This window comes from Sturnira hondurensis, unplaced genomic scaffold (assembly GCF_014824575.4).
Source record: "Sturnira hondurensis isolate 20B ecotype Veracruz unplaced genomic scaffold, ASM1482457v3 Scaffold0020642, whole genome shotgun sequence".
Taxonomy (NCBI): domain Eukaryota; kingdom Metazoa; phylum Chordata; class Mammalia; order Chiroptera; family Phyllostomidae; genus Sturnira; species Sturnira hondurensis.
Genome location: NW_028093273.1, coordinates 2,634,751 through 2,661,021, shown reverse-complemented (window position 1 = coordinate 2,661,021; position 26,271 = coordinate 2,634,751). Strand labels below are relative to the sequence as shown.

At 38.6% G+C, this 26,271-nt stretch overlaps 1 long non-coding RNA gene across 1 annotated transcript in view; it reads right to left on the bottom strand.

Moving 5' to 3' along the window:
• Positions 1–20,092: 20,092 nt before the first annotated feature.
• The window catches only part of LOC118976072 (uncharacterized), a 74,594-nt gene continuing 68,415 nt past the window's right edge, over positions 20,093–26,271 (bottom strand). Inside the window, exons 4-5 of the long non-coding RNA XR_005064193.1 lie at positions 23,511–23,595; positions 20,093–20,241 (exon numbers count right to left, since the gene is read on the bottom strand). This is a non-coding gene — a long non-coding RNA (uncharacterized LOC118976072). The remainder of the gene's footprint in view (positions 20,242–23,510; positions 23,596–26,271) is intronic.

Sequence of the window (26,271 nt, the reverse complement as noted above, 5' to 3'; positions counted from 1 at the left end):
AAAAAAGAAAAAGAAAGAAAGAAAAATTAAAATGCACAGGACAGAAATAAGCAAGCTCTTTTCTTTTTCTATTGTGTGTTTGCAAAAAAATAAAAGTATTGACTGCTCTGGTTTCAAGCATGTACTTTGTCTTTGAAACCCAGGGTTTGCTTTATAGCTTACAGTTTATTTGGTGTGCTAATAAAGGCCCTGTAGAATGTGAGGGAGAGAATGAAATCAAATGAAGATGTGACCTGAAAATCAGTCCATCCGGTCATTGTATCCCTTCTCAAACTGAACTTCAACCATTATTGGGAAGTCTTTTTTAATAAGAACTAAAAGGTGAAAAGATTTTCAGAAATAATCTGGTATAAGGCATTCAGAACCTGGTTAATAGGTTATTGGAGTTCTTTTTACCTGAAAAACTTAAGGAGCTAAACATAGACTATGTTTCAACTATCTAATCTTCTGCTAGTGCCGGGAGCAAATATCTTGCATCCTAAATAGCATATTTGAAATAAGTCATGATTGTTTCATTTGGCCCACAGAAAACCACTGGAACACAGTTTATCAAAGCCTCAGAATGCACATTAATGAAGATGACAGTCAAGTGTGGGGGTTGGGTAGTATCTATAACTTGCTAGACCCCATCTCAAAAATTATCAGCAAATTTAGTCTCAAGTAGTTTTTTCTCATTTTATTGCACCTAATTCTGTAAGTAATCATTACAGACCATATCAATGACTCTAAATTTTGGGGGGAGGAGATTGATGTTCAAGTCTTAATTTGAAAAAGTCTGTCATGTAATGTTACCACATTCTGTTATAAAGGCTTGGGATTGATCTAAGAGCTAGGTAAATCTGATAAGTAGTTTGATCTCACAATAATAATAAATATTACCTTTATTTCATCATTGGATCAATAATTGGATACTGACTCATATTCTTCCTTGATTTAAATCTAAACCAGAGAGTTACCTCTTCCTGAAATATATTCTAAAATAACCTTTTTTGTTGTATGGCTACAATTCTAATTTGATGCTCTTTAAAGTATTTGAATTATAGGTCAATTTTTTCTAACAAATGCTACCACAGTGTAAGTTTACTTAAATATTTTAGTAATTTTAGACATCTTATTCTGACAATTAATAAATTCAGATAACCCCACAACTAGTGAGCCAGGTTACACTTAACCTGAAAAATAATGCTTTACAAAATTTTGATGACGCCATAGTCAATCCATTTTATTTAAAACCTTTAAAGACATGAACAGTGTTTATTTTTCAAAGTGTTTCAAGTATTCACTGAAATTTCTAGTTCCTGTTGCTACCCAAATAAGAAAAGTCAGCCAAGGTGAGGCACCTGTCCAGATACATCCATGCCAGCATTTTGGGGCCAGTATAGGGGAACAAAGTAGAATTAAAGATGCTTCCTGAGTTGGCAAGGAAAGGAGTGGACCAGAGTATGTCCAAACTCAAGTCATCAGAGAATGTAGAGGAACAGGTAATGGAAATCAAGGGAAGTGAGCAAGTGCAAAGGGCAGTTATAAGGAACAAGAAAAAAAAAAAAGGCAAGTCAAGGGCCACAAATTCTGCTGAACCAAAACCAAGTGGGAGCAAGGCAGGACCTGGAACACCAGTGTTCCATTGTGACCACAGTCCCTTGGGTAAGGTTCAGGATCTCTGTCATGGGAGGCCAGGCTCAGCTCTGCGTGAGCCACGGGATAGTTTTCTTGACCTAGGAGCATCCCTAAATTGCTTGTAGGCCCAACTCCGATGCTTACTATGGCTTTAAAGGGTAGAGACACCTCGTCTCAGGAGAAAGAAGAAAGTCAAGGACCATTTATATGTATGAGTCTAGAGAAGAGAAGAAAGAACATAAAGCATTCCCAAAGAGGTCTAGGAGGGTTTTCAACTCACTTCTATTTTACTTCTAAACCCTTTCCTCCTCCCACCTGAACTTTGCTCCTTGGTACAGAGGCTTAAATTTATCCTCAGGGTCCATTTTCTCCTTGATCTGTATCTAAGGTCTCCTCCTTAGGGAGGATAGCAAGGTGGTGAAGGAAAATATAAAGCTTTGAGTGTTCCCTAAGGGTTTGCCTGTGGGGCTCACATTCCCCTCCACTTTGAACTTTCCTGGATTAACCCAGGTACACTACAGACCAAACAGAGTTTACACGGCTGCTACCTGGCCCTCCCAAAGAAATGTCATCAGCATATGCCAGAGGAAAACAGCTTTTCTAGTCTGTGCCACCAGCCATCTTATTCATCCAGGACCAATGATATGGACACCTCAGGCCCTCACATCTCTATGAGGATGACGCTTGAAGTAGCTGCAGAATCCTCCAAAATATGACAGGACCTCACTTCAACCGTCTCATTGTACACTAGAAAAGGAATCTCCCATAGTCTCTTTCCCATCTACTAAATGTTATCAGAATGAAACAAAGCAAAAAACAGTTATCCGATTAGATTTTACAGCAAAATCCAGATAATAATAACATAGTAACACAATGTGATGTTACAGTGTGAAGATAGCTCAGTAACACACACACATACTTTCTCGTTACCAATTCAATCCCCTTTTAACACAGAGAAATTAAAGTCCTAAAACAAATAAACAAATCAGAGACATCCCGTTCAGATGCCAAATTCTCTTTTAGCATCACAGCCAGGGGTGCTTCCATTAGAGACGTCCTGTTCAGATGCCAAATTCTCTTTTAGCATCACAGCCAGGGGTGCTTCCATTAGAATCAGGCTGCACTTCTCAATCTCCGAAGTTAGAGAATTCCAGTTTAAAGTCTCTCATGTGTATCACTTCTCCAAAACTCCACAGTATAACTGAACACGTCGACTGTTACAGCAACAGACTCATATCCATACAATTTAGACAAGAAGACTGCCCACTAAGTTTCAATTTTCTTATACCAAAATGTTATAGAACGTGACCTACAGAAATCAAAGAGTTGTTTAACAAGGAGGGGAATAGTAGGCACAAGCAGGAAGGCATCACCATGAAACTAAAGCAGCTCCATCTTAAAAGGTATTTTTATATATTGAGGCTCCTTAGAATAGTTCAGTTGAATAGTAGGTTCTGGTCTCTGTTAAGTTTTGAAAACTGGCCTTATAAAATAGTGTTTTCCAAGCTAAAGTAGTGCTCCCAGAGAGCAATAAATAACTCCTAATGTAGGATCACATTACTTTTACAGTTGTTGATTTTGGTGGAGTTGGAGGAGAGAGAGGCTGGGGAAAAAAAAATACCAGGCAAAGGAAAAACAAACAGAATCCAAGAAAAGCATCAGTTTTTGTTCATCAAGTGCAATCAACCAGTCTGTGCCAATGGCTCAGTGACTAGCAATGTCCCTCCTAGATATTTATTTGAGAGAAGAAAAGGACCTAGTCCATCAAAAGCCTTGTATGGGAACGCTCATTTATTCATCACAGCCCCAAACTGGAGTCATCCCAGATGCCTGTCAACAGAGCAAATGGTGGTACATCCATGAATGAAACTACTCAACAATAAAAAATGAACGAACTTTTTTTTGTGATAGCAAGGATGGACTTGGAGATTATTATGCTAATAAAATCAGCCAGGCAAAGAAAGACAAGTACCATGGGATCTCACTGATATGTGGAATCTAATGGACAAAATAAACTAATGAACAAAATAGAAACACAAGCATGGATACATGGAACAGACTGTCCGGGGGCGGGGGGGGGGGTTGGGGGACTGCATTTAAAAGGGTGAGAAGATTAACCAAAAACATACACACATAACACATAGACACAGACAAGTGTGATAGCCAGAGGGCAATGGGGGTGGGGGCTGGGTGGAGGTGGCAAGGGGTGGAGAAAGGGGATGAAAGAGACTTTGCTTGGGTCAATGGGTACATGATGTAGTGTGCAGATGTTTTACAGAGTTGCACACTTGAGACATGTATGGCTTTGTGAACCAATGTGACCCCAATAAATTCAATTAAATATATAAATAAATAAATATTTTTAAAAGAATGAACTACTGATTCCTACAACAGCATGAATAAAACTCAAAGCTATTGTGCTGAGTCAATAAAGTCAGACGAGACACAAAAGGAGATACACTCTATGATTCCATTCATATGAGATTGTAGAATATACAAACCTAATCTATGACAGAAAAAAATCAGAATGATGGTGGCTTCAGGGAAGGCAGCTGCCTGGAAAGGAGCTCAAAGAAAGTTTCTAGAGTGATGGAAACGTCCTACATTTTAATTATGGTACGGGTTACATGAGTATGATGTATGTCTGGAAAAAGTCCAGTCATTGTTAGTAAAACCAGAACAATTTGCATGATGACATCAATGTAACCTGGCAGCCAAGAAGAGTGAACTGGAACTTGCATGCATGAATAATGATGACTTCACTGTACTAGTCAGTGGGGTGGTAGATGCCATTGAGTGAGCATGTGTACTGTGTAGACATCACATTGAAAATGACTGAGCAAGTACAGGAACAAATACGCATCAAATTTTATGTAAAGTTTAAACATTCCTCCACATAAACTATTTGGACAATTCAGAAGGCTGCAGCTGTGGCCAATGGGTGATTGACAGCTTATCATGACAACACATTCACTCATGCATCAAGTCTCACACAGAGTTTTTTGGTGAAACATCAAACCATCCAGGTGACTCAACCCCCCTCCCCCCCATAGCCCACAAGATATTTGATTTTGGCACCCTAAGATGTCTGACTTTTCACAAAACTAAAATAACATTTGAAAGGGAAGAGATTTCAGACCATGGATGAAATTCAAGAAAATATGATAGGGCAGCTGATGGCAATTGGAAGAACTGTGTGAGGTCCCATGGTGCCTACTTTGAAGGGGACTGAGGCACCATTGTCTTATGTACAATGTTTCTTGTGTCTTGTATCTTATTTTTTAAAGTTTCTATTTTTCATAGTACATGGCTGGATACTTCTTGAACATACCTTATATATTGTCAAAACTGATTAAACTTTGAATTTAAGAGTTGTTTTACAACTCTTGAGAAAATTTTATCTCAATAGACTTAACTTACAGGGAATATTAGATATGGGAAAAATTATAAGAAAATATAGAAAAATATCTGTACAAGCTCAGAGTAGAAAACAATTTCTTACACAAGATGCACAAAGGTCTATATGGAAAATATTGACAAATATCTTCATCAAAATTAAAAGCTTATATGAAGAGGAGACATAGAAAAGGCCAATTTAGAAATGATCAGTAAATACTTAAAAGGATGCTTGACCTCACAAGTAATCAGGTGAATGTAAATTATTTTAATATATTTTATTGATTATGCTATTAAAGTTGTTCCATTTTCCCTTCTTCACTCCCCTCCACCCTCCACACCCCCTCCCAGTCCCCCTCTTTAGTTCAAGTCCATGTGTCATACTTACAAGTTCTTTAGCTTCTTTCTACATTTCTCATACTATTCTTACCCTCTCCCTATTTTCTACCCACCATCTATGCTACTTATTCTCTGTACCTTTTCCCCCTCTCTTCTCCTTCCACTCCCCTGTTGCTAACCCTCCATGTGATCTCCATTTCTGTGGTTCTGTTCCTGTTCTAGTTGTTTGCTTGGTTTGTTTTTGTTTTAGGCATGGTTGTTAATAATTGTGAGTTTGCTGTCATTTTACTGTACATGTGTTTTATATTCTTTTTCTTAGATAAGTTCCTTTAACATTTCATATAATAAGGGCTTGGTGATGATGAATTCATTAAACTTGACCTTATCTGAGAAGCACTTTATCTGTCCTTCCATTGAAAGCTTTGCTGGATAGAGCAATCTTGTATATAGGTCCTTGCATTTCATGACTTGGAATACTTGTTTCCAGTCCCTTCTTGCCTGTAAGGTCTCTTTTGAGAAATCAGCTGACAGTCTTATGGGAACTTCTTTGTAGGTGACTGTCCCCTTATCTCTTGCTGCTTCTAGAATTCTCTCCATTTTAATCTTGGCTAATGTAATTATGATGTGCCTTGGTGTGTTTCTCCTTGGGTCCAACTTTGTGGGACTCTCTGAGCTTCCTGGATTTCCTGGAAGTCTATTTCCTTTGCCTGACTGGGGAAGTTCTCCTTTATTATTTGTTCAAATATCTGTTCCACTTGTTGTTCTTCCTCTTCCCTTCTGGTACCCCCATAATTTGGATGTTAGAATGATTTTTTAAAAGATTTTATTTATTTATCTTAGAGGGGAAGGGAAGGAGAGAGAGAGAGAGAGAGAGAGAAATATCAATGTATGGTTGCCTCTCGTGCGTCCCCTGCTGGAAACTGGCCTGCAACCCAGGCATGTGCCCTGACTGGGAATCGAATGGCGATCCTGTGGTTCGCAGGCCCGCGCTCAACCACTGAGCTACACCAGCCAGGGCTCGGCCACGTAATTTTTTAAAAACTATTTCATACCTATCAGATTGGCAATAATTTCAGTCTTGTGTCTTGCTGAAGCTGCGGAATTATAAATAATACTGTGCTGTGGGATTGTCCATCAATTCAGCCATTTTAGTAAAAAAATTTTAGTACCTTGAAAATAAATTTTTGTTATATATCCCAGAGAAACTTGTACACGGGCCCAAAGAGGCATGTGTAAGGGTAGTTACTGTAGTGGTGCTCATATTAAGGAAACAATGGGCTCTACCTTAATGTCCATTAATGAAGAGATGGGTAAGTAAAAGGTAGTTTATGTACATGATGCAATGTTACATGGTAGTTAAAAGGAATAAACTAGATTGGCATGTATCAAGACAGACAGATCTCAAACACATGTTAATCTAAATATATTTAGTTTATAAAGACATATTCATATCCAAATGCATAGAAACAGGATCCAATGGATCTCCCACAAAAATCTTGATATTGGCTACATCTGGGGAGCAAAGATAGGAAAAACAATGAATAGTTGAAGAGAACTTCATCTGAAATGGGTTGTTTAAAAATAACTGGGAAAAACATCCATATGCAAATAAATGAATCTTTTTTTTTCCTTTTTTAAAAATATGTTTTATTGAGCTATTTATCTTAGCTATTATAGTTGTCCCATTCCCCCCCCCATATTCCCCTCTTCCCTGCACCCTTCCCCCACCTACATCCCCCCCCCACCTTAGTTCATGTCTGTGGGTCATACATATAAGTTCTTTGGCTTCTACAATTCCTATACTATTTTAAACCTCCCCCTGTCTATTTTGTACCTACTATTTATGCTTCTTATTCCCTCTATCTTTTACCCCATTCTCCCCCACCCCCTCCCCACTGATAACCCTCCATGTGATCTCCATTTCTGTAATTCTGTTCCTTTTCTAGTTGTTTCCTGAGTTTGTTTTTGTTTTTTAGGTTCAGTTGTTGATAGTTGTGAGTTTTTGTCATTTTACTGTACATAGTTTTGATCTTCTTCTTTTTCCTAGGTAAGCCCCTTTAACATTCATATAATAAGGACTTAGTGATGGCATAATGACCTCATATAATGAACTCCTTTAACTTGACCTTATCTGGGAAGCACTTTATCTGCGCTCCCACTCTAAATGATAGCTTTGCTGGATAGAGTATTCTTGGATGTAGCTCCTTGCCTTGCATGACTTGGAATAGTTCTTTCCAATTCCTTCTTGCCTATCAGGCTTCTTTTGAGAAATCAGCTAACAGTCTTATGGGAACTCTTTTGTAGGTTACTGTCTCCTTTTCTCTTGCTGCTTTTAAGATTCTCTCCTTATCTTTTTCTCTCTCCTTATCTTTAATCTTGGTGCCTTGGTGTGTGCTTCCTTGAGTCCAAGTTCTTTGGAACTCTCTTAGCTTTCTGGACTCCCTGGAAGTCTATTTTCTTTGCCAGATTAGGGAAGTTCTCCTTCATTATGTTTTCAAATAAGTGTTCAATTTCTTGCTCTTCTTCTCCTTCTGGCACCCCTAAGATTTGGATGTTGGAACATTTAAAGTTGTCCTGGAAGTTCCTAAACCTCTCCTCATTTTTTAAAATTATTTTTCCATTGTGTTCTGGTTGAATGTTTATTTCTTCCTTCTGCTCCCAACTGTTGATTTGAGCTCCAGTTTCCTTTTCTTCACTGTTGGTTCCCTGTACATTTTCCTTTATTTCACTTTTCAGGGTATTCACTTTTTCCTCTATTTTGCAACTATACTCAACCAATTCTGTGAGCACCCTGATTACCAGTGTTTTGAACTGTGCATCTGATAGGTTGGCTACCTCTTCATTGCTTAGTTGTATTTTTTCTGGAGCTTTTATCTGTCCTTTCATTTGGCCCATTTTGTATTGTCTCAGCATGCCTGTTACTTAGTAAGGGGCGGAGCCTTAGGTATTCACAAGGGTGGGGCAACACTCATCACTGCATTGTAGTGCAGCAAGCTTTTTAGAATGCAGTGGAGCCTGCCTGCTTTTTTGGTGTGTGTGTCTGTCTTTTGTATTTGTGTGTTTTTTAATCTTTAAAGCAAGTGTTGAAGATGAGAATGAGAATATCTACTGCATTATATAACCAGTAGAAGCCATTGTTCTTGCCTTGTGCTACCCTTAGGTTTGGAGTCAGTAGTTTATGTTTCAAAAAGAAAATCCATTCTACAAGGAATAATAGAATGGGAGCAGGAGTCATTTGTCCAAATAAACGAATCTTGATTCATTTCTCATACCATATACAAAGATGAACTCAAAATGAATCATGAACATTTAGGTATTGATTCTAGTTTGTGACCTAGATGAGTTAGTTCTTATATATGATACCTAAAAACCACAAACCATAAAAGAAAAAAAAACATTTGATAAACTAGATTTCATCAAAATACAAAACTTTTGTTCTTTAACTTGACCTTATCTGGGAAGCACTTCATTTGCCCTTCCACTCTAAATGAAAGCTTTTGTTCTGTGAAAGACACTACTAAAAGCAAGACAAGTCACAGACCGGTCTTGGGAGAAAATATTTGCAAGTCACTTATGTGACAAAAAACTTGTCTCCAGAATATATGAAGAACTATCAAAATGCAACAACAAGAGAACAACAACTGAGTTTTTAAACAATTCAACAGACATTGTACTAAAAAAGATACATAGATAGCCAATAAGCACATGAAAGATACCCAACATCATTAGTCATTAGGAAAGTAAAAATTAAAACCATGATGAGGCAATACTACACTTATCAGAGTGGCTTTTAAAAAAAGAACTTGGCAGTTCCAGGTGATGACAGGGTTGAGGGGCAACTGGAATCTCAGATACTGTTGCTGGAGATGCACAGTTGTACAGCTACTTTAGAAAACCTCAGGCAAAGAAATGTAGGTGCTATGGTTGAAATCAGGCAGCCCATGAGGAAGTGGTAAAGACAAGAGAATATAGGTGGAGTACTCACAGCATCTGTTTCTACTCCCATAACTGTACCTCAGTTCCCAGTTTACTGAAGGCTCTGTTGGGTTCTTGTGTATAGGTCAACCAGAAAGATTAATCATCTTGCACATCCCACAATGCTTTTTCCAAAACCTTGATTAAGAAACACAAGAGCGAGCAGAAAAAATGGGGTGTTTGCCACTGGTTTCACATACAACCAAACCGACAGCCTATAGACAAGCACCCTGTGTATTTTGAGATAAACCTAGAGGAGAATGGTCAGGGTGTCAACACTAGATTCTACTCCCCCATCATGGAATGTTACCCATCAGATATGAAAAGTACTTTCGTAACTTAAGGTTCCTAAGTAATAACAGTGAAGAAGAAGTAGGGGTAGAAAGAGAAGAAGGAAAAAGCTATGTGAATGTGGTCTCTTTTTCTCTCTCTTTCTCTCCCTGAAAACTTATCAGATAACCAAGATAGCTACTAAGTGACTAATGGTCAGGTCACGAATACAGAGTAGATACACTGAAAACAAGATGATCCATGTCCTGGGAGAGATGGAGTGAGACAACATGGTATTGCATCACGCTATTTAGGATGGCATGAAATTTTGAACTTACAAATTGTTCATCTCTGTAATTTTTCATTTCATAATTTCAGACCACAGTTGACCCCAGATAACTGAAACTATGGAAAGGGAAACCATGGACAAGGGGTAACTACTGTCAGTGATTTTTCAGAAGTGTTAGAAATAAAAATAATAGGTAGTATTTTTGAACTCTTTCTGACATCAGACATTGTGATATTAGTCATTCACATAAATTATCTCATGTAAGCCTCTGAGGCAGGTGCTATTATTACCTGCATTTTACAGAGGTGAAAGTTCAGCTGCAAATCCATTGGCATGATTGATCAATCCCTCCTCCTCAGTATATTTTCTTCACTCGGCTTCCAGGACATTATACTTTTGCATTTGCCTATCTCACTGTTTATTTCTTCTCAACCTTCATTTTAGTACCTCTTCTTTACCAAGACCTATTAATTTCAGAGCACCCCAGGGATCAGTCCTTGGTTTTCTTTTTTTCCTGTAAAAACTTTCTTAATAAACTTCTTTACCAATATGACAATGACCCCCATATTTTTATCTCCTGACCAAGCTCTCTTTTGAACTTGAGACTCATACATGGAGCTGCCTGCTTGACATGTTCATTAGATGCCTCACAGGCATCTCAAGCACAATATGTCTAAAAATGAAGTTCTCATCTTCTCTTACAAACAGTCCAGCAGAGATCTTTCCCATTTCAGTAGAAATTCCGTCCTTCCAATTGCTCATACCAAAAACCTTGGTATCATTGTTGATTCCTTTCACACACACCACTTTCCTCCACCCTCCATAGCTGCCACCCCGATTTGAGTCATCATCATCTCTTGACTGGATTATTACTACAGCCTCCCACTTGGGCATCTGGTTCTCAAACTTGCCTTTCAAGAGGCTATTCCTGCCCTGGCTGGGTAGTTCAGTTGATTAGAACATCATCCCAATACACCAAGGTTGTCAGTTTGATCCCTAGTGAGGGCGTACACGAGAAGCAACCAACCATACATAAGTAAAACAACAAATTCTCTCCCATTCTCTCTCATCAATGAAAATAAAAAGTTATTTTTTTAAAAAGAGGCTATTCCCAATACAGAAACCAGAATGATCTTCCTAAATTGTAACACAGATCATATCATTCCTCTGTTTAAACTCCTCCCAGGGATTCCCATTTCACTTTGACTAAATGCCAGAGTGCTTAAAAGGGCCAGCGAGATCCTCTACAAACAGGGTCTCATCCCTCATTCATTCCACTCCAACCACACTGGTCTCCATGGTATTCCTTATACATTCCTGGATTGTTTCTGCTCTAAGGCCTTGGCTCTTTCATCTGCTTGAAACGTTCTTCCTCCAGAAATCCACTTAGCTAACCACTTCACCTCTTACAACTCTGTAGTCAAATATCACTCTCTCAAAGGTGACTTACCTTATCTCCTTTATCAAAAATGACAATCTGTCCCTCTCTTCATGCTCAAACCTCTTATTATGTTTGACTTTTTTCTATCTCATTTTGTGACTTTCCAACATTTTACATAATTTAACGATCTACTATGTTTTTAGTTATTTTTTCTCTACCTTACTACAAATGTAAATTCCAAGTAAGGAAGGATTTTTGTCTGTTTTATTGACTAATATATCCCAAACACATAGAACAATGCCTGAAATATCTATTTGTTGAGTGAATGAGACGCAATGAAGTTATATACCTAGTTCTAAGTATTTTAATAATCCATTTGAGAAGTAAACCTGAATAATAAACATTTGTTTTCTCCTTAGAGAGAAGCAGAATATAGCTCCATGCCATCTGTTTCAGCAGCTTCTGGCGGGGGAGGAGTGCTTAGCACCAGCTCTTACAGCCCTCCTTATAGAAGTAACCTATGGCAATGTGTTGGGTAAATCAATCACCTCTTCTGCAGTCAAGTAAAGTCCCGCCAGCTGAATCACTCACAGAGCTGGGCATTGTCTTCTTTACCCAATTTACTTAGAGAATATACTGCTGAGTTACAAGCCATATTTTTCATTACAATGAGAAGCACTATAGTGTCTGTGATGTGCTTTTTTACATCTGTTTGGGGTTTGAAGATGAGTTCCTGGAAGTTCTAACTCACACACACACACACACACACACACACACGCACGCACGCAAAAAAGCAATGTGAAATTCTGTGAAATGAATTTTCTATAATGAGGTTACTGAGTAAGGCTGAGCTGCCATCAGATATACCTTGATAAAAGAGGCAACAAAAGACGCTGCTCGGTACACTCTGAATTGCCAGCAACTGTAATTCTCACCGAGAAGCAAGCGACCGCTTCCTGCAATGACTTCAGGGAGCTGATCTGCCCATTGTTGGATCTCACCAGGGAGCAGCATAAGGCTCTGGGCCGTGTGTTCTTCATGTCCTCTGCTTAGTTAGTCAAACCCAAGCTGGCCAATTGCAGAACCCATCTCTCAGGGTCAATGATAGACTGCCCTCCAAAGATTTGGGTACTTGAAAGAAATCCAGATGATGTTCTCCTTGTCCTCTGTCATCAACCCAAATCCTGCCCTGTCTCACATCTTGTCTTCCCCAGCCCTCCCAGCATTATAATCACATGGCTATTCCCAACCTGCTGGCCTTGGAAAAAGGGAAAGGGTAAAGACTAGATCGCTCAGAGCTTGAAGCCTTGGTTTCCACAATTAGTTTTCCCCCCTGAAAAACCAGAGTTCCAAGACCCAATATCAGAAAATAAAAAGAAGGGGGGCAAACCTCCCCCCCAACAACCCAACAACACTTTGTACCTCCTGGAACATTTATCACATTTGCCCACACAAACAAGTGTTTTACTTAGATTTATAGCTCCATCTCTAAAAATTGGACAATTTACTTTAATGACAAGAGTCACCTAAACAGAATGCTTGAAGACAAAAAGATTTTAGTTTATGCCAATGATTAAATTATTTCAATGCCATGTTTTTTTGGTTGCAAAACATAAAGTCAACTAAAAAAGTATATACAAAAATAATAAATTTCAATCACAGTGATCATCTTTTCTTGTAGAAATCATTTATCCACAGGAACCCACTTTAAAATTGGGCATATTCCATGGTAGCCTTCACAGTGGATATCTGGTATAACTGTCACAACAAGGTGACTTTGTAGTAAATGTACCTGAACATGTTGAAATTTTGCTTCCCTTGACATCCAGGCTACCACATTCTCCAGGTGTTCCTTTCACCTCCCTGGTCATTTCTCAGTCCCATTTCTGGTCCCTCTCATTGCCCTGTTTCTAACCATTGAATTGACTTCCACAGATTTAGTTCTTGAATATTTTCTCCACCTTCATTCTCTCCAGTGATTACTTCAGCCAGTCGTTACAAAGCCATCTACATGCTAATGTCTCCTGCTATCTATCACCAGCCCACAACTCTCTCCTGAAATCTAGACTCTTCTAAAAGAAAGGTTTAATTGACATCTCCATTTGGCTATCTAACAGGCATATCAAATTTAACATTCCCCAAAGTAAATTTCCAATGGCTTCCTTATAATTCCCACCCAATAGTCTTTGTCATCTCAGTAAATGGGAATTCCATCATCTAGCTGCTTAATCTAAAATCCTTCTTTCATAATACCCCACACTTATCATCCAGCAAATCTCAACGGATCTATATTCAAATTGAATCCAGAATCCAGACACTTCTCACCACCTCCTCTGCTGGTTGAAGCCATTATCGTCTTTTTCCTGGATTATTGCAAATAGCTCCCTGATTGATTTTCCTTTTTCTACTATTGCCCTTTGTACAAACTATTCTCTACACCAGTGGTTCTCACAATATGGTCCTAGGCCAGCAGCATCAGCATGACTTAAGGACTTACCAGAAATGCAAATTCTTCCGTACCATACCAGACCTACTTAATCACAAAATCTGGGACAGGCCCAACAACAAGCCCTCCAAGGTGATTGTGGTGCACACCCAAGTGTGAGACCCACTACTCTACAGAACTCTAGCCAGAATGATCCTTTAAAAATGTAAATCAGATCATAATCACCTCTCTCTTCAAAATTCTCCAGTGGCTTTGCAACTCGTTAGGGTAGGAGTCTGAATTCTCATGATGGCCCACAGGGCCCACCATAACCTTTTCCCATTCACAGCAGGTCGATAACCAGGTCACTATTCTTTCTTCTCCCACTGTGCCTGGACCATTCTGGCCTCTTTGCTTTGCCTCAGGCCCTTTGTACCTGCTCCCTTCTCTTCCTGGAATACCCTTCCCTTTCCTTACTTCCTACCACAAGTTTCCCTTCCTCCTCTCCTTCTGGTCTCTGTTCAAATGTCAATTCATCAGAGGTGCTTTCCCCAACTACCCTCTTTAAAATAACACCCCCCACTCCCTGTGTTCTTTTCTCCCCTTTACTTGACATTATTTTTCTCCTTTGTGCCCATCACCATCTGGCATAGGCTACACATTGCTTGTTTATTTCTTTAGTAGTCATTGTGCCTCTCAGGACACATGCTTTATGAGGCAGTTATCTGTACCTGGAGTGTCTATTGCTGTACTACCAGAGCCCAGAACAATGCCAGCATATGTTGGGTCTGCATAAATATTCATTGAATAAGTGAATGACGGTCAAAGCATTCCTCTGGGGAAATGATACATTTATTCCAAAATATTGTCATTGCTCAAAATATTTTTTTGAGAAAAGGAAACCAGTGAGGGGACTATTTGCAATAATTCTGGAGAAAGATAATGATGGCTTTGATTGGAACAGGTGATAGCACAGGAGGTAGTGAGAAGCAGTTGGCTTCTGAATACAATTTGAATATACATCCAATGGGTCAAGGTTAATTTACAGGTCACATATGGAAACCAGTCTCAGTATTTAAGAGAGACTGCTGCTTTAAAAAAGTAAAAAATATAGTTTCTCAGCTTTATCACACACATTATTCACTAGTCCCAGAATCATTTGACATTCAGCGATTGCAGAAATCAAATTTCCCCTTGAGAAGTGAAACAAAGAACATTGCAGACATTCAGAGGCTCTGAATGCAATTCTCTATATGATAAAATAATAATTCTGATTTTTATTGAGCATATTTTTATATTTGTGTGATTTAATCCTCACAGTAATCATCTGAGGTCCCTGTTATTAACTGCATTTTTCAAAGGAAAAAAATTTTCCAAAGGAAAAAAATGAGGCTTAGAGAGTGGTAAGCTAATTTCCTCCAAGCTTCCAGCTGCAGAGCGGGGAGACTGAAATGCAGGCCAGTTCACACATTTTCTTGGTAGGTAAGAGCAGCATTTTGGGAACAGATGTACAAGCTTCCTAGAAGAGAACAGCCATTTGGGGCATTTCAGTATGTCTCACTTTTCTCTCTCTCAGCTTCATACGCACAGCCCTGCAGCAAATACAAGGTGTCACCAGGATGAATGTCATCAGGATGAATGTCACCAGGACATTAAGGCCAGTTCTATTTTCCTATTGCTCTGGCTGGGTAACGGAGCCCCCTTTCAATAGCCAAGGCCTTGGGTCAGGTGGTGCCCTTCCTCCAGACACTGTTTCCAGTGTCCCCAGAGAAACCGTTGCCATTGCCATGGGGATTTGATGCTTTCCAGGGCTATGCAGCCAGCATTGTCATGGGGACAAGGAGCCATTGTTCCAGCAGAAATAGAGGGTGTTTCTCACTGGGAATTGGGGCTTAAATGAGGATTCACATTTCAACAATGCCTCCTTTTGTAAAAGTGGGTGAGTCTTTTTTTCAGGCTCATGTGATTTTTTTTTTCAGACTCAGATCACAGCTCCTAACTGTTTCTCCTACAGTGTTTCTAAAGAATGTTAGGTATGCGCACCTGGGTGTCAGACACTCAGGAAATAAGCGTCTCATTGCATGTTCACATGAAGGCTCTGTGCTGTAGGAGCGGACTCTGGGATTGCCATGGCAGAGAGGACGGTGTGGGGTGAAGGGTGGGAAGAGGTGGGTTCACAGGTGGGACCTGGCACCCCTGGAGAGTGGCATCTCATGCAGCAAACACTTTAGATATGTTACCCTAAGTAATCCTCACAAGCACCCGAGCAGATATTACACAAGTTTTACAAATGAGGAATGTAATTAGGTGACTGGAGCAAAATCACACAGCTGGTGAGAGTGGAATCTGGGATGGGTTCCCAGATCTCACTCCAACCTGTTCTCTTTCCATTTCCTGTTCTTTGCTCCCTTGCTGACCTTTTTAATCTTCGGGTTTCTCCAATGAGCCGCCTGTCAGAAAGAGCCCAGAAGGCGGTGCTGGTCAATGTCTCTGCCACTGGGCACTCGACATAATAGGGAAAAGAAGTCCTCATTTAATCTTGTGGACAGGTTATTGGAAACTGATTTTTTAAAAATTTTATTGTATTTTTTCCATTACCATTAGTTTCCTTACACCCTCCTTCCCCCAGAAATCACCCCACTATTGTCCATGTCCTCACTACTTTTTCCATTTTGCTCAATCCCTTCAACTCCTAACCACCATTACCCTGCTCCCACTAGCTGTCATCTGCTTTCCATCTGTAAGTCTGTCTTTGTTTTGTGTGTTAGTTCAGTTTGTTCACATATAAGTGAAACTATATCGTATTTGTCTTTCTTTGACTAGCTTATTTCATGCAGTATAATGTTCTCCATGTCCATCCATATTGTTGCAAAGGGTAAAAGTTTTTTCTTTCTTACAGCCAAGTAGAATTCCATTGTGCAAATGTCCCATAGTTGTTCTATCCACTCATCTATTGGTGGGCACTTAGGCTGCTTCCATGTCTTGGCAATTGCACATAGGGGTACTTACATTCTTTTGATTTTGTGTTTTGGGTTCCTTTGGATATAGTCCAGAAGTGGGATCACCAGGTCAAAAGGCAGATCCATTTTTAATTTTTGGAAGTATCTCCATACTGTTTTCCACAGTGGCTATACCAGTCTGTATTCCCACCAACAGTGCAAAAGGGTTCCCCTTTCTCCATATACTTGTCAATGCTTGCTGTTTGTTGATTTATTGATGATGGGCATTCTGAGAGTTGTGAGATGGTATCTATCTCATTGTGGTTTTAACTGGCATTTTCCTGATGATTAGTGATATTGAGGACATTTTCATATGTCTCCTGGCCATCTGTATGTTCTCATTGGAGAAGTGTCTATTCAGGTCCTTTGACCATTTTTTAATCAGGTTGTTTGTTTATTTTGGTGTTGAGTTTTGTAAGTTTTTTTTTTAGAAATTTTGGATATTAACCCCTTATCAGATGTATTGGCAAACATGTTATTCCATTCTGTGGGTTGTCTTTTTATTTTGTTGATGTTTTCCTTTATTGTGCAAAAACTTTGTAGTTTGATGAAGTCCAATTTGTTTTTTTTCCCCCTTGTTTACCTTGCCTGGGGAGATATATCCAATAAAACATTTCTTCAAGCAATGTCCAAGATTTTGCTGCCTAGGTTTTCTTCAAGGATTTTTATGGTTTGGGGCCTAACATTTAAGTCTTTAATCCAATTTGAATTTATTCTTGTGTATAGTGTAAAAGGTGGGCTAGTTTCATTTTCATGCATGTAGCTGTCCAATTTTCCCAACACCATTCATTGAATAAACCCTCTTTAGCCCATTGGAGATGTTTGCTTCCTCTGTTGAATATTAATGGAGTATAAAGGTATGGGTTTATTTCTGGGCTCTCTATTTGGTTCCATTGATCTTTGTGCCTGTTTTTATGCCAGTATGAAGCTGTTTTGATTAATATGGACTTGTAGTACAGTTTGTTATTTAGGTAGCATGATTCCTCCAACTTTGTTCTCCTTTCTCAGGATCACTGTTGCTGTGCGAGGCCTTTGTGGTTCCATCTACATTTTCGTAATATGTATTCCAGTTCTGAGAAATACATCATTGAAGTCTTGGTAGGAATTGTGTTGAATCTATAGATTGTTTTAGGTAGTACGAACATTTTAATGACATTAATTCTTCCTATCCATGAACATGGTATGTGCTTCCACTTATTTGCATCTTCTTCAGTTTCTTTCTTCTGTGTCTTATAACTTTCTGAGTACAGGTCTTTTATATCCTTGATTAAGTTTATTCTCCTGCTTTGTATGTATATTCTCCTGCTTTGGGGTGAAATGCTCTGAAGATATCAATTAAATCTATTTGATCTAGTATGTCATTTAAGGTGACTGTCTCCTTGTTAATTTTTTGCCTAGAAGATCTATCCACTGAAGTCAATGGGGTGTTAAAGTCCGCAGCTGTGCCTGTTTTTCTGTTGATCTCTCCCTTGATGTCCATCAAGATCTGCTTTACATATTTAGGTGCTTCTCTGATGGGTGCATAAATGTTTACTAGGGTTCTGTCCTCCTGTTGGATTGTTCCCTTTATCATTATGTAGTGTTCTTTGTCTCTTACTATAGCCTTGGTTGTAAAGTCTTTTTTGTTGGATGTAAGTTCTGCTACTCCAGCTTTTCTTTTCTTTTCCATTTACATACAACATCTTTTTCCCAACCCTTTACTTTTAGTCTATGTGTATCTTTTTATCAGAGATGGGTTTCTTAGAGGCAGCATATATATGGGTCTTGTTTTCTTATCCATTAAGCTACCCTCCGTCTCTTGGTGGGAGCATTTAAGCCATTTACATGTCAGGTGATTATTGATAGATACATATGTAGTGCCATTTCATTGTTAGACTGTTTTCCTCTTTTTTCTCTCTCTTTTTCTTTTTCTTCTTCTTAAAGCAAGCCCTTTAACATTTGTTACAATACTGCTTTGGTGTTAACAAACTCCTTCAGCTTTTTCATGTCTGGAAAGGTCCTTATTTCTCCTTCAATTTTAAATGATAGCCTTTCTGGGTAAAGTAGCCTTGGTTATAGGTCCTTGCTTTTCACCTTCTCGAATATTTCACACCACTCCCTTCTGGACTAAAATGTTTCTGTTGAATAATCAGATGCCAGCCTAATTGGTGTTCCCTTGTAGTAACTATCTGCTTTTTTCTTATGGCTTTTAGGATTCTCTCCTTGCCTTCAAGCCTTGTCATTTTAATTATGATTTGTCTCAGTGTAGGCCTCTTTGGGTCCAACTTGTATGGGACTCTGAACTTCCTGGGCTTGTGTGACTTTTTCCTTCATCAGATTAGGGAAGTTTTTAGTAATTATTTCTTCAATTAGGTTCTCAATCCCTTGCTCTCTCTCTTCTCCTTCTAGTATTCCCATGATGTAGATGTTTTTATGCTTCATGTTATCCAAAATACTTCCCAAGCTCTCCTCACTTTTTACAATTCTTTTTTCTTTTTGCTACCCTGGCTGGGTGTTTTCTACCTTGCCTTCTAAAATACTGATTCTATCCTCTGCTTCATCTAACCTATTGTTTATTCCTCCCATTGTATTATTTATCTCAGATAATGCATTCTTTATTTCTGACTGGTCCTTTTTTATGGTTTCCATGTCTTTTTTCATGTTGTTGAATATCCTTATAACCATTACTCCAAATTCTCTATCTGATAAATTGCTAGCCTCCATTTCATCTAGTTCTTTTGTAGAATTCTCCTGTTCTTTCACTTAGGATCTGTTTCTTTGTCATCCCATTTTGGCTGCTTCTTTGTGTTTCCTACGTTAGATATTAAACTAACCAATTGTCCAACTGATCAACTGTTACTCTATTCAAGCTGTAATCAGCAGTTGGCTTAAGCACCACAACGTGAGGCTGAGTAATTCCTGTGGGTGGAGCTATTGCTTCCCCTCCAGCCAATTCCAACTTCGAGGGAACTGCTCTACCTGAGAAAGATGGGTTCTGCAGTATGGGGGATGACTCAGCACAGGGATCCCGACAGCTGTTCCTTCACTTCTCTACCTTGAGCCACCAGCCCCAGACTCTCCTCAGATGTCTCTAGTTCACCGCACCCTCCCTCTGCTGGAGCCTGGGGTAAGTGGCTGCAAATGAAATTTTCTGCATTGGCCCTTTATGAAGCTCTCTGCAGCTCTAGCTGTTTCTCTGTGGCAGACACAAACGCTTCTGCTTTTCATAGCTGGATGTTATCTGGGTTCCTTTCTGGCTCTCATGCTATAGGCTGGGGAGCCCAGCTTGAGGTTTAGACCCCACATTTCTCAGATGGAACACCCCGGCCACTGAAATATCCCTTTGGAACTTCAGCTGCTGCCCGTGGGAGCACAGCTTGCCCTCTGGTACCTTCTTTACACTCCCTACCAGTCACGTTGTGGTGAAGTGGTTTCTTCCATCTGGCCATGGTTATAAAGCTTCTCTCCAGCTAGGGTTCAGTTGGTCAATTTAGTTGTAATTCCAGATTTGTCCTGGGAGGAGGTTAGTGTAGGTTAGGAGGTTAGTTCCACCATCTTGGAACTCTGGAAACTGAGATTTTTAAGAAACTGACATTAAAATTGGTAAAAGAAACCAGTTTTACCATAGGCTAAGAGTTAGTTCCTATAGCATAAATCAGGTCACAAATACATCACCAAACTTCAAAATAAAGACCCAAAACACTTCCAATATTAAACACTGAATTAAATGTGAGCTATGGTGACACTCAGGAAAGATTAATAAAAACAAGGAAGATAATGATTTTCCAATCTACCTACTCCAGTTCCTGGTCTTGGGTGGCCAGCGCTTCCTTTGGCAGCTCAGGACACACGGTGGAATCCCACCCTAGACAGGATGTCCTTCCATCACACCCACACCTGCACTTACTCAGACTGAGACAATTTAGATATGTCAATGAATGTCATGCATACATCTTTGGGATATAGGAAGAAACTGGAGTACCTGGAGAAAACCCATGCAGACATGGGGAGAACAGGCAAACTCCACACATATAATGGCCCTGACAGGGAACCGATTTTCTTTTATCATAAACATTATAATAAAAAGGCATTAATTGAGGACCTGCTCAATAAAATTTAAATTTGTCCTCTCTGTCTTCTTTTATGAGATAAGATAATCTCATCTTATCTTTTTTCTTTCTTTGTCTTTTCTCTCCTAGTCTTTCAACTCCTGTTTTTCCCCCTTCTCATATATCCTTTCTTTGTAGAAAAACAAAAATCTAAAGATCTCATTCCCAATGGCAGTATAAGCTTCTTTAAAAATCACCTAAGATTTTAATAAACTAACAAGAGCAATACAAGATCCACATGAGGAAAACTATCAAACATTATTGACTATAGTGAAAAATGACCTAAAGGGATGAAATTTACACATGTTTCTGCATGAAAAACTTGATATTCTAAAGATGTCAATTTCCCAAATTAACCTATAAATTCAGTGCAATTGTAATAAAATCTTAACAGGAGACTTATTGAACTTGGTAAGCTAATTTTAAAATTTGCATGGGAGAGAAAATGCACAAGAACAAACAATAAAATTAAAAAATAAAAAAAACAATAAGACCTGACATTTCAGTTATCAACTACATTAGGTTTATATTAAACAATGTTGAAGAACATTGTTTAATATAAAGACAAAGGTAAATGAAACTGAAAAAATAGGTCAGAAACAAAGGGACATTTAGAATATAAATAGAGAGCATTTGAGTCAGAGTAAAAAGAACAAACTGTTAAAAATTATATTGAGAAGGTTGAAAATCCTGAAAAAATTCAGATGCCAGTAACACAGAATACATAAAAAATCCAAATGGATTAAATTCTAAACACTATTTTTTTAAAATCCTATCAAAAAGAAACTAGAGTAAAATATAATACATTATATTTTTATATTAGTTTAATACATTAGTTTTTATAATTTTGGGGGGGGGACAAAAAAGTCTTTCTAAGGAAGACAAATGTGAGGAGACATTAATAAAAGGTCTTACTTCAAGAAAACTTAAAGATCTGTCTGACAAAAGACACCAAAATAAAAGATTCTAGTGAAAGCCTTTACAAATGTATAAAACAAAGTTTAATACATAAAATCTATTTAAAGCTTCTAAAATTATTAGAATGTTATAAAATGTAAAGCTGGGTAAAAGAAAGGAAGAGATGATTTACACACAGAAAAAGAATGATTGACATTTTAAAAAATTTAATCTTAAAAATAATAAAGGAAATACAAAACAATTAAGGTATATTTTATAACTAATCAAATTGTTAAAAGTTTAATAAATTGACACAACTATCAGTTGGAAATGGGTGATTTCAAATTACCCATTGTAAGATTGTAAATTGGTACAACTTTTTTGATGAAAACTCAGACATACCTATCAAAATTTAAAATATGCATATGCATATCCGTTTCTAAACTCCACTTCTAAGAATCTATTCTTCTGAAATATTCACACATGTTCATAAAATAAATAAAAATGAATAGTCATTTTTGCTTTATTTATAATAAAGAAAAATTGGAAAAGGGCAGCAATTCCCTCAGCTAAAGAATGATGAAGTGAAATGTGATACATTTATATTATATAATACTGCATGATGATTGAAAAAAAATGAGGTGATTTATATTCACTACATAAAAAAATTCCAGTACATATAGAGAAGTAAAAAACCATGATACCATGGCCCTGGCTAAGTGGCTCAGTTGGTTGGAGCATTACCCTGTACACCAAAAGGCAGTGGGTTCAATCACTGGTCAGGGCACATAGCTAGCCAGCAGGTTCAATCCCCTGTCAGGCACCTATGGGAGGCAGCTGATGCATGTTTCTGTCTTACACCTATGTTTCTCTTTCTCTCTTTCTCAAATCAATTAATATATCCTCAAGTGAGGCCTAAATTTTTTAAAGAAATAATAAAAAACATAAGATACCATGTGCTATGGGCAAAGAGGACTTGGTGTTTGACTCTAACAGTTTTATATTATTTACATGAATTGTCATAAGCACATTTTGCGAATGTAAATAAGAACAAAAGGAACCGTACTCTATTTGACCCAAGTAACCACAGTGGTACTATTACTGTTCTCAGGTATCCAGTAGGCTTTCTGGGTTATGCTCTCCCAGGTCAGGGGTGGGCTAGGGACACGGCAGGCAAGAGAGCTAGAAGCCCAAGAAAACACACTGAGGTGATGCCGAAGTAGCACGAGGGAGGAATGCCTCACCTCAACTCCCAGTGCCTAGTTCAGCTATCGCAAAAATCACTCACTTAATTCCTTCTTCTGCTTTGGGCTTTAAGCCACGTCCTTCATCAGTGCCCATGACCCAACAAAGAGGCACCCATCGTCCGTTTCCTGGTAACGCTCTTCTGTCGCAGGGAAAGCAGCACTAGGTCTCTCTCTCCTCCCGCCCCTCTCCAAAATCTTCTTTCTTGTTCACCTCATACATTTAGAAAAAAATCCTCAAAAATATTTTATTATATAGACATAAATAGGTGCATGTATGAAGAGTATATATTAGAATATCCATCAAACACCACTTTCCCTGAAAAAAAAAGTCCTTTAGAAAATTAGAAAGAAAACAGCTTACAGTCATTTGTAATAAAGTCTAATATTTTGTACCATTTTTTCTTCCAATTAGGTTTTCCACCTTCCAGTTATTTTGGCCTAAAGTTCACATACTAGCAAGCTAGAACTAAAACTGTAAATGAGCAGAAAAATATAAAAGCAGGAAGAATGATTATGCATGTTCTGAGAACAGCCAAAGAAAGTCCTTGAGCATTTTGAGCAGAATGACCTCTGGTAAGAGACCTTACCTCTGTCATTCCGCACCAGTCATTCCGTACGACGATAGACAAACATATGACCTCTTAGATATTTTACAGACAGTTGTTTCTTTATCTGTCGATTAAGTGGATTAGGAGGCAAAATTTTAAAACTCCCATCCATTGATAAGATACATTGATTGGCCCTGGCTGGTGTAGCTCAGTGGATTGAGCACAGGCTTGCGAACCAGAGGATCGCGGTTCGATTCCCAGTCAGGGCACATGCCTGGGTTGCAGGCTGGTTCCCTGCAGGCCAACTCCCAGCAGGGGATGCACAAAAGGCAACCATACATTGATGTTTCTCTCCCTCTCTCTTTCCCCTCTAAAGATACATAAATAAAAAAAAGTTTAAAAAAAAAAAAAAAAAGATACATTGATTGTTCGGAGTACAGAACAATTAGCAAACAGAAATCAGAAATGACAAAAGCAACAACATTAATAGCTACCATTTCATGAGCACTTACTGTGTGCCAAAAACTAAGCTATGTGCTCTGTATAAGTGATCTCGTTTGATTCTTAGAACAAGCCTTTGTGGTGCAGATTGTTTCCTCCATTCTGTAGATGAAGAAAGTAAGGCTCAGAGAGAGTAAATAATTTTCCCTCAGGCATACAACTAGAAGTGAAGAGTCTAGCTTTGAATTCACGCCTAATTGGGAAGTTTGTGTTCTTAAGCTAATAGCTAACCAGAGTACATCTCATTTTAAGGCTGCCTTTGCATTATACCATTCTCCTGCTGGGTGGGGGAAGAGGGAGGAGAGAAGCTTGGTGATACACAGCATTTGAGAGTCCCTGATTGCTTCAGAAAAGGAGTATAACTAAAAGCTCTTCCATTCTCCAGAATGTTCTGTTGTGAATAAGGCAATGAATTATTATGCCAGGCTGGAAATTTATAGCGGTGAAGGCATCCTGAGAATTCCCACTAAGATGAGAAATGATGTGGGCTGCCGAATACAGACGAACCTTCCAGTTTTGAGCCTTAAAAAGACACTTCCAGGTCAGGTTTTCTGGCTTGCCTGAATGCCAGTGATTCACTCATTATGTGATTAAGCGATGGGCTTATGTTTCCAAAGCCAATGATTCAAAAGCTTTCTGTGGTATTAAATTGAAACACATGAAAAAACAAAAGGCAATTAGAAGCAATCAAAGCATTCAGAAATTAAGATTGAATTTCTGCATTTGCTAAACTCTTCATCAAGGAAATCAGTAAATTTGTTTAAAAAGCCATAAATACGCTACACAGAGAAGTAAAAGAGCAATCAGTTTTGAAATGTACATGTTTCCTGAATGCTCAGGATATGTAGGACTGAGCCATTTTTCACTTGTCTTATTATATTGTGTTTATTTAGATATGTGCCTTTGAACATTCTCTTGAGTAATATTTCTCTTTCAGTTTTGACAGATGAATGGGAATTGTGGGGAAAGAAGAAACTTTCCCCACAGGTTCATTCAGCTGGTCTAATAATCAAATAGACATGAGAGAGATTAACAAGAGAAAGTGACCAAATTTAATTACATACACATGTTTGGAAATAGCACATACATGAGTGAGTCAGAGCCCCCTCATACGTGAGAGGTTCAGAGACAGAAAGCGAAAATGAGGGAAATACCATTATGAGCTAAGGATGAGATAGGAAGGCACCTTGTGGATCCAGAGATGAGGAAGGTCATTGCAGAATCATAAGAAAAAGAACAGATGTTCAGTAACTAGAATTTTGCCCTGCCCTATACAGAGATCATATAAAGTTATCTCTAATGATAATTCTTATTATGGGAAAGGGACCCTAATTTAAATTCTTTAAGGAAGAGGTAAAAGTTTCTTATGAGCCCAAAGGGTCTCAGCTGCATTCAGCTTAAAATAATTCACATCAAAAGCTGGGAGGCCTGTTCCGAAGGCCTTCAGTATTTAAGTCCTTAAGGCCAGAAAAACCCTTATAAGCACCAAAGAATAAAAGCCACACTGAATTATTCTTACAACTACTTTCAGCAAATTGGAATGGGAAGGCTTCTCTTATTTGGGTGCTGGTGTATAAGATGTTTGAAAACCCCTTAAGTCACATTCAACCAGGGGGACTGTAAGGTTTTTAAGTATGGCATCATACTCAGCCTCTAAGGACCTAAAAAAGTGGGAAAAGGGAATGGACTCACATGAACAAGTATAAAGGACACATGGACAATAACTAAGGGTGGGGGGCGGAAAGGGGAGGGAGGCGGGGAGCATGGGGTGGGGGGCAGGCAGGGTTGGGAATATAAGACAGAAACCTGTACTTGAACAAGAATTAAATAAAAAAATTATATTAAAAAATAAAAGCAAACAAACAAACAAATAAATAAAAAGAACCTAAAAAAGTGACACAAAACAGGGTTAGAAATTATCTTTCTGTCCAAGTAACCCTTTGGCTTTTTCCATTAGTACTTTGCTTAGGGCCAAATTCCGTATCTTTTAGAATATGAAGTAGGGGATTTTACCTTTCAGTCAACATCCCCATCCCTGCCCCCCCCCCCTTAGTCATTCATGTCTTTCCACTTCCTTAGTATGGCCCCAGCACACCTCTTTCAACTTCTCTAATTTATCAAAGTCTTTCGTGCCTAGAGCCTTTGCACCTAGTTTTACCTCTGTCTGAAGCACGCTCGCATTTCCTCTCCCTGTCCAGCTGTCTCGTCCTTTAGATGTCAACTTAAAAAGCAACCCCTTTGAAGAGGTCTTTCGCACCACTTCCTTAAATATGTCCCCCTACCTCTCTCCATGTGGTTC